The 9,712-nt window shown below is 47.7% G+C and overlaps 1 non-coding gene across 1 annotated transcript; it reads left to right on the plus strand.

Annotated features, from left to right (window-relative positions):
* Positions 1-8,513: 8,513 nt before the first annotated feature.
* On the plus strand, positions 8,514-8,586 carry TRNAK-CUU (transfer RNA lysine (anticodon CUU)). Its single transcript has one exon. It is a non-coding gene; the product is annotated as a tRNA-Lys (tRNA).
* Positions 8,587-9,712: the final 1,126 nt, after the last annotated feature.

Raw genomic sequence — 9,712 nt, forward strand, 5'->3', positions numbered from 1 at the left:
CTCGGAAGAGTATCTGCACTTGACATTTCTATTTAAAGCACAGGTCAGTGCCATGCCTCAGTGAAAGCAATGCTTTAAATGGGAAGGTGTTATCAGGTACACCGTACCTGCATTTCTTTGATTTGGAAGGGATAGCACCGGCAGTGCTCCAGTGCTTTTATCGATGGGGGACAGGCACTTCTCAGCAGCAAACTGGTACTCTGTGACAAGGAGTATCTGCGCTTGTGCATTTGCAATTCAAGCACCTAGTGGAATCCAGGGCCGGCTTCAGGGCGATGCCAGTGGCGTAACAACGCCACCCGCAGCACCCTTCGTGCCGTGACCCCCCAAGCTCCAAGGGTCCCCTTCAGCATTGGGCTTGAGAGCTCCTGAATAAGACCTGAAGAGGGCCCCCTCAATGTACTTTGCATGGGGGCCACCCCAAGTTTTGTTACGCCACTGGGTGGTGTCCAGCTCCGTGGCACTGGGCGAAGAGCTCAGGAGGCGCTGTATTTGGAAATGCCTTTTATGGCGTTAAAAGCACCTGCTGCCTTGCACCCCAGATTTTTTTCAGGAAACAATACACACGTTAAGATATCTCTGGCGATTAATCTACATGCTGAAGAGAGGCCAAGTCACAGTTTTGACCGTCCATGAAGTAGAACGGAGAGGAGTTATGCCTGCTTCATACCGTGCATATCACTGAGTTGTATTTTATGTAGATAGCTCAGAGGGTTACTGCTTTTGTCACGGAGGTCCTTTTGTTATGTGTGGTTCATAAGTTACAACCCTGACAGAACACAGCGAGCTATGAACTGGCCCCACAGAGCTACACGAAAACTGCATGTATGACCCAGTGGTCCTGATTGCCTTAACATTTCTTGTGTAACATTGACTTACACTACACTTATGCGATTCATTGTCTCTGTATAGTGTGTGTGATGTAAAGTGCTCTGACGCCCTACAACGAGATGAGCAGCGCTATAAAAGAAATGGACTAGTTGTGCGAGAAGGGCTACGGAGAGATGAGGGGTGCAGTTGGAGCCCCCTGGAGAAGGCGGTCACTTACAACAAGCATCGGGGTGCTTTAGGAAAGAACAGACAGAGGTAGAGATACAAGTGGAAGAGGGGAGCGAGCAGGGCTGATATGAATAATTTCCATGGATGCTTTGGGATCCCAGAACAGCCCTCGTCTCTGCACAAACTCCTGTTAGCACCGGGATTGGATTTTCGCTCTTTGCTTGGAGCTGGGCCTGAGTAATGACCCTCATTGCTCTAGGTATGAAGGCGAGTGATGATTTGCTGTTTTGATTACTTCTTAGTCTGGTCAGATTGAAATGTTGCACAGCATAATGTGCCGGTGCCCAAAGCTCTCCTCTGAAACACGCGACTTTTGAAATTAAGTGTGCAGCACGGAATACTGAGGCAGCGTAACCCTGAAGCCATCTCAGGCCCCTTTGATCTGTTTACAGCCACTCCCTGACCCTTCAGGTCTCTCTTGTAGCTTTGTGCTTTCTCCTTTTGTGACTCTTTTTCGGTGTTCTCTTATTCCGTCTTTCCCATGTGTGTCTTTTGCTCGCAGTAAATGCTTGAGGCAGAAAAATAAGTGCCGGTGCCCCGCACCGGAAACCACCGTCTCAAATTAAGCAGAGTCCTCCAGCACAGGTGCATGGTAGCAGTACCTGTGTCGCTTCTTCAATGGGACCATTCGTGAAGTTCTCAATAGAATCAAATCAAATCAAATCATTAACATTTATAAAGCGCGCTACTCACCCGTGCGGGTCTCAAGGCGCTAGGGGGGAAAGGGGGGGTTATCGCTGCTCGAACAGCCAAGTCTTTAGGAGTCTCCGGAAAGCGGAGTGGTCCTGGGTGGTCCTGAGGCTGGTGGGGAGGGAGTTCCAGGTCTTGGCCGCCAGGAAGGAGAAAGATCTCCCACCCGCCGTGGAGCGGCGGGTGCGAGGGACGGCAGCAAGTGCGAGGCCAGCGGAGCGGAGGGGGCGGGTGGGGACGTAGAAGCTGAGGCGTCTGTTGAGGTATTCCGGTCCCTTGTTGTGGAGGGCTTTGTGTGCGTGGGTGAGAAGACGGAAGGTGATCCTTTTGCTGACTGGGAGCCAATGCAGGTGTCTCAGGTGTGCGGAGATGTGGCTGTTGCGGGGTACGTCGAGGATGAGGCGGGCCGAGGCGTTTTGGATGCGTTGCAGGCGGTTTTGGAGTTAACAGAACACAACACCCTAAACACCAGTTGGAGTAAAAGGGCTCCCAACGCCCCCCAAACCATCTTGTGTGTCAGCCCGGGCTGCTGCAGCCTCCAGGACACACAGATGTTTAGCCGTTTTGCTTTGTATTTTAAGTGCATACAATACACAGTGGAGGCTGATCCTGGGCAGGGCCACAACAAGTATTCTGCAACTATTTTGTCGGCCTTTCACCTTCAGGCAAGCACATATAAAATATTAAGCACAAACCTTTAATAAAAAATTTGTCTCAAAATAGTCAGTGGGAAATGCATTATTTTATCATTTGAAAGCTACATTGGTTAATGGGGTCACAGCTGATATCTGTGTGTGTGTAAGCAACAGTCACACAACTGAGTCCTGTTTCTGTGTGTGTAAGCAGAAAGTCATACAACTGAGTCTAGTTATCTGTGTGTATAAGCAGAAAGGCACACAACGGAGTCCAGGTATCTGTGTGTGTGTAAGCAGACAGTCACACAACTGAGTCCAGGACAAGTATCTGTGCGTGTAAGCAGACAGTCACACAACTGAGTCCAGGTATCTGTGTGTGTATAAGCAGACAGTAACACAACTGAGTCCAGGACAGGTATGTGTGTGTGTGCAAGCAGACAGTCACACAAGGGAGTCCAGGTATCTGTGTGTGTAAGCAGACAACACAACTAAGTACAGGACAGGTATCTGTGTGTATAAGCAGACAGTCACACAACTGAGTCCAGGTTCAGCACCAGTAGAGCGGTGACGTGTATTTATTCTGCTATGAGCTCCCAGCCTGTGATTGAAAACATTGTGAATATGCAAGACATTATTTTACAATTGCTTTGCACACAGTATAAGAAAGGCTGCTACAAAATTGCAAAGAGCTAAAGGGGGAGATTTACTAACGTTTCACGCACTGCAGCACAACTACTAAAGTTGTGCTGCGATGTATGGAAAGGAGAGAGCAGAATATTTGCTAAAATATGGTGACTAGAACTTTAGGCTGATGTGCCTCCGCACACACACCAGTGCAAAGCTGCAAGGGTGTGTGTGTTCTGGCAAGCATAGATTGTGCACATCATGGGTATACATCCAGTACAAAATGCTATGCTCAGATGTAGTGTACCACTTTTCCCAGTTTGCAAGTTTGCTAGAAAAAAAATATATTTCTCCAAGTCAAAGCCAGCCTCAAAGAGGCATTATTTTTCTACGCAAAGCCTGGTCTACAAATGCTAGTAGATAGATCTTTGCATTAAAAACAGTGGGTGGTTGTATGGGAACGTCCATGTACCACCCATGGTAAGCCACCTTGACACAAAGCAGTGCCAGCGCCACATTGCGTTACTTTACAGCTACTTTCCAGCCCTAATAAAGTTGTGCACTTGAAAGTAAATCCCAAACAAACTGTTTGCACTGCTTTGCGTCACTTTTGTGATGCAACCCAATATATACAGCTGGGCTGGAGAAACTGTACAGACCCCAGGCGTGCGTCTGAGCGGCAGTGACTACCGCTCAGACCAATCCTGGTGCTGCTTACATGCTATGTAATGCTTCTAAGCAGCGTCAGGGTTGCTGGGAAGCAAATGCTGGGACACCATCAGGAGCAAAGGAGCGAGGAAGCAGGAGACAGTAGTGGGAGACAGGCAGCGAAAGGTAAGTAGTTTCTTTTTTTTTTATTTTATTTTTTTATATGTTTCCCCCAACGTCCGATTCCAAAACTTGACATATCCGGCGGCCGCTGCCATTGGAATGAAATAATCTTTGTAAAAACGTGTTTTAAAGTCCTTTGGTTTGAAATCTGTTCAAACTGCTTTTTGGTAGGCTCACTCATTCCCCCTTTTAAAGAGCTCTTTCAGTAGCCTATAAACATTGTAAAATCCACAAAAGCATGTTTGTTTTTATCACTAATATATTTAAAATGAACAATTTATCTCTCTATTTTCTTGAAATGGCTTTGAAGATAGCTCCGCCACATTGATTGAATTGTTAACGGCGACCCCATTGGTTAATTGTTAGTCTCTCCCCCACAAATTTTAGATCTGGTTGTGTCACTCCTAAGCACGTAAAGACCATGAATATCAGGCCATTGAGTGAATCAAGGTACAGTCCACCAGAAGAATATATCACATAGTTGCTCAGTAGCAGTCACTGTTTGGACATGAGGCCTTTGCTAGGAGTATGCAATTTCTCCATTTTACTGAGGCACATACTTTCCAGTTCTGGGCAGTTATTTCCCAGATCACTGTTTTCAGGTTTCATGGTCTACTTTTTTCATTTTAAATGCACCAAAACTGTCACTTGATCTAGTATTAGGTTGCTGTAAAGTGCTGTATCTCCTCCTGGTTTCATGGCCCTAGAGGTCTCCTTTGAGAAATGCAGGCCAGAGCTTCTCAAGGAGGCTAACAGACAGAAGAGACTTCAACGTTTTATGGAAAGAGAAGAAATGAGAGATTGTCTAGCAGTGAATGGGAGCTGGATCAAAACTTTCACTCCTAGATGGCTAAATAGAGACCACCTGCTGATTTAGTTTTTTCTAGAATGGAATTTCAGTAAGAGTTTCCCCTCCAATTGGAGTGTATGTGCCAGTTTGTCATGGTGTCTGACTGAGATCACCAGAACTGCTTTGGATGGTAAACAACTTTGTGAAAAAAAATATTCTTTTTCCCCTGCTAGTCAGAGCAGTTTTCTGAGAGGTCCTGAAACATGATAAAAATTCTTCAACAAGCTGACCAGTCTAATAGGCTTATTGCGGACTCGCTCTACAGCCTAAATAATATAGAAGCTGGAAATCCTAGATAACGACACTTGCAATAGTCTAACTTTGGAGAGACATATGCCCATAACATATAGGAAGACAATTTGGTGGGTAAGATTGGCAGATCGTCCGAGTAGACAATAATAATGTTCACTGCACACAGCATTGATTTTAGAGTATTTCAATAGCTCATCATTAAGCAGAAGAACACCCAGTGATTTTGCCTTTATATAGGATCCGGGGGAGCACCAAAACAAGCAGGCCACATCACGCTATCCCTTCCCTCTATCAGCTGCCACTTATCTCTATTGAGCTTTAAAAAGTTTGCGCGCCCAAGGCTGATCAGCTCGAAGACAGCTATACATCCTGTTTAGAGAACGAGGAGCAAGAACAGTGCAACTGTAGGACTGAATCAATTTATATGGAGGAAGAACATTGATATTAAATAGTAGTGGTGATAAAAAGGAGCCCGGTGGCACCCCAAGTGTGAGAGCTGATCCCCTTGATATAAAATATCCTATCTTCCAGAAATGATTTCCAGAATGCAACATTATATCAAAGAAAATTAAAAAACCGGTTCCACATGTCTTCTCAGGACCAGCTTTCCTCGCTTCCACTGTTAGCGGTTTCCACTGAAACCTCTGTATTATTTTTCATGGTCATGTGTCCTTCTTCCGCCTCCCTCAGCAGTATCTCTTTCTCAAGTAGGTGCAGCATCAGGTCATTTGCTTCCTATTCATCTTAACTCAAATTTGCATCTGTCAGCATTTAACCAGCTAGTCTTCTAATCTGCTACCACAAATGCTGTCACTCCTGGTATCATTCTGAACGTTTATCTGAGGTGCTGCACGCCCACCCATACGTCAGGTTAGCAAGCACCTCTTGTTGAGTCACTTTTCAACATTCCTTGGTCTTTTTCTCTCATCCTCTTTATGAAGATGGAGAAGTGGGCTTCATAATGACAGAGGATTGTGCCAGCCTGGAGCTTTCCAATAAGCAAAATGGCTGATGAGCCTCTTGTCAAGGGGAGCGGTTCAGTATTCTCTTAGGTACACGAGTCTGGTCAGCTACATGCACCTTGCTTGTTATATAGCAAGCCACAGTCTTTTTTGAGGCCTACGTACATCTTTCAGCCTCCCAATTCTGCTGCAGCCATTGTAGTAAGATTCAGGGGTTTTGTGTGCCATGTATCAAGTCCTGAAACTCTTTATGGGTTATTCCCCGTGCATTGTCAGTCTTATCTCCTGGGGAATTTCATAGGCCACACTTATCATCTCCAAGACGTTGAGCAACCAGGCAGCTGGCAAACCCATTTTATTTAGGATTTGGTACCAAGCCTGGATAGGGTGAATATGAGGGGAGCGACCAACAGTGTCAAAACTACTTTGCAGACTTGGCACAACAAACAATGTCCACTCAGAAAGGTTCACTCTCTTCAGTGGAGCCGCTGCAGTGGTCTCTCTTCTGAAGGCACAGAGATTACCTCCTGGCAGAAATCTCTAAATCTGGCATTCAGTACACCAGGTGAATGGAGGCCCCACCCATCACTTCTGCTGATTTGTCGGGCTGCCAAGTACCCAGCAGGGTCTCAATGACCCGAGTTGTGTTTGAGACTTTGTATTTAGTGTTTTGTATTCGGAGTTTGTGTCTTTAGTGGAGAGAAGATTTGCATTATGTGACTGGGTACAGGGATCATCTCTTGTGATCTTCGGGCAGCTAATGTAGTTTCTTGTGAAACACTAGTGCTTAGCATCACAGAATTCACCTCTGGCCACAGTTGCGACACTACATTCTGCCTGATGCGATTTTTGTTTGCAGTCACAAAGCCTGGGATTTAAAATATAATAGGATTCACAGCTGCAGAAGAATTTATTGCGATACGTAAATGCCATTTTGTGTGTCAGAAGTCTTGCTTGTGTAATCCATTCAAAATCACAAATTAATGGATGTGTGTGAAAGGGATGCCCCCCTAATATTTGCGATTAAGAAAGCAAATATCAATTGTTTGTGACCGAAATTAAGGTTACAAACCATCGATCAGTTTCTGCCACCCTAGTTGAGGTGATAACTAATTCTGAATTGGGGTGGCCCCCGGGACAGTTCCCCGTTAAGAATTGAGAAATGGCGGCCTCCTCAGGGTGGGATTGTGCGGGTTCCATACAGTGGACCACTGTATTCTCACCCCATTGTCTTGCCTGCATGTCAATATTAAGCCAAATAGGTCGCTTTAAACAAAAAATATTGATATAAATGGAATGTTAATGGAGGTCTGCTGTCCCTCAGAGCAGTGGCGTAGGGTGGGGGGTGCAGGGGGGGCAGGTCGCACCGGGCGCAACATCTGGGGGGGGCGCGCTCGCGAGTGCTAAAATCCACGGGTTAGGGGGCGCAAATTACTTGCCTTGCCCCGGGTGCTGACAACCGACGCTACGCCACTGGGGACATAAGACTGGGGTAGAGCGAGAGATGGAGAAAGAGAAAGGTGCCTGTGTCGAGTCAGCAGCAGAGAAAATGAAACAAAGGGGCCTCCTGGGTTAACCACACACTACTGCCTCACAAAGAACACACAGAGGGTGTGTGAAATGACATAGGCACAGCAGCCCGGCTAGCTCAGTTGGTAGAGCATGAGACTCTTAATCTCAGGGTCATGGGTTCGAGCCCCACATTGGGCGTGATGCTTTTTAAAGGCTTCTCCATTTTCGGGTTTAACATTAAGTCTCACCTTTTTCAGATATTTTGCTGAGGCTTAAAACTACACACACACACATCCTGCAGTTTGCCTCACGATTCCCACAGGACTCCACACAACGCAGCACTTCCCGCCCTGGTAGGCGCCGCTGGGAGCGGTCCTAGGCGGAGCGTTTCCTGCGCCCTTTCCTAGCCTGAGCCGCCCATGCTTACAGCGAGCTCGGAGTCCGCTCGGGTCCATCCTGTCCCCCCCCATCCTTTCAAAAAGAGGAGTTTAAGGTCTCATCCCCGCTGGTGTTATGTTTAAAGTAGGTATCAAAACTACTTTATGTCGGCAGAGGTATTTGATCACGGGACTGGGGAAGATACTGCTCTTGAATGTGGCACCTTACACCGCTCGGCCATTCCGGCATCCTCTGGAACACAGCTCTGGAGGCTGACTGCAACCTCGCGAAACAGGGAGAGTTCACACTGTTCTCTACTGGACATTTAAGTATGTGCCCAGAGACAGGTTGAGAGGACAGATGCATGTATGTACCAGAGTGAGCTCCAGAGAGACTGATGGGGACATACAGTGGCGTAGCGTGGGGGGTGCCGGGGGGGCCGGCCGCACCGGGCGCAACATCTGGGGGGGGGCGCACTCGCGAGTGCTAAAATCCACAGGTTAGGGGGCGCAAATTACTTGCCTTGCCCCGGGTGCTGACAACCCACGCTACGCCACTGGGGACATAAGACTGGGGTAGAGCGAGAGATGGAGAAAGAGAAAGGTGCCTGTGTCGAGTCAGCAGCAGAGAAAATGAAACAAAGGGGCCTCCTGGGATAACAACACACCTCTTCCTCACAAAGAACACACAGAGGGTGTGTGAAATGATATAGGCACAGCAGCCCGGCTAGCTCAGTCGGTAGAGCATGAGACTCTTAATCTCAGGGTCGTGGGTTCGAGCCCCACGTTGGGCGTGATGCTTTTTAAAGGCTTCTCCATTTTTGGGTTTAACATTAACTCTCAGCTTTTTCAGATATTTTGCTGAGGCTTAAAACTACACACACACACACATCCTGCAGTTTGCCTCGCGATTCCCACAGGACTCCACACAACGCAGCACTTCCCGCCCTTGGAGGCGCCGCTGGGAGCGGTCCTAGGCCGAGCATTTCCTGCGCCCTTTTCTAGCCTGAGCCGCCCGTGCTTACAGCGAGCTCGGAGTCCGCTCCGGTCCGTCCTGTCACCCCCCCATCCTTTCAAAAAGAGGAGTTTAAGGTCTCATCCCCGCTGGTGTTATGATTAAAGTAATTATGAAAACTACTTTATGTCGGCAGCGGTATTTGATCACGGGATTGGGGAAAATACTGCTCTTGAATGTGGCGCCTTACACCACTCGGCCATTCCGGCAGCCTGCGGAACACGGCTCTGGAGGCTGACTTCCACCTCGCGAAACAGGGAGAGTTCACACTGTTCTCTACTGGACATTTAAGTATGTGCCCAGAGACAGGTTGAGAGGACAGATGCATGTATGTACCAGAGTGAGCTCCAGAGAGACTGATGGGGACATAAGACTGGGGTAGAGCGAGAGATGGAGAAAGAGAAAGGTGCTTGTGTCGAGTCAGCAGCAGAGAAAATTAAACAAAGGGGCCTCCTGGGATAACCACACACTACTTCCTCACAAAGAACACACAGAGGGTGTGTGAAATGACATAGGCCCAGCAGCCCGGCTAGCTGAGTCGATAAAACATGAGACTCTTAATCTTAAGGTTGTGGGTTCGAGCCCCACGTTGGGTGTGATGCTTTTTAAAGGCTTCTCCATTTTCGGGTTTAACATTAACTCTCACCTTTTTCAGATATTTCGCTGAGGCTTAAAACTACACAGACACACACATCTTGCAGTTTGCCTCACGATTCCCACAGAACTCCACACAACGCAGCACTTCCCACCCTGGGAGGCGCCGCTGGGAGCGGTCCTAGTCCGAGCCTTTCCTGCGCCCTTTCCTAGCCTGAGCCGCCCGTGCTTACAGCAAGCTCGGAGTCCTCTCCGGTCCGTCCTGTCCCTCCCCCCATCCTTTCAAAAAGAGGAGTTTAAGGTCTCATCCC

Source organism: Pleurodeles waltl, chromosome 6 (genome assembly GCF_031143425.1).
Source record: "Pleurodeles waltl isolate 20211129_DDA chromosome 6, aPleWal1.hap1.20221129, whole genome shotgun sequence".
NCBI classification, from domain to species: Eukaryota; Metazoa; Chordata; class Amphibia; order Caudata; family Salamandridae; genus Pleurodeles; species Pleurodeles waltl.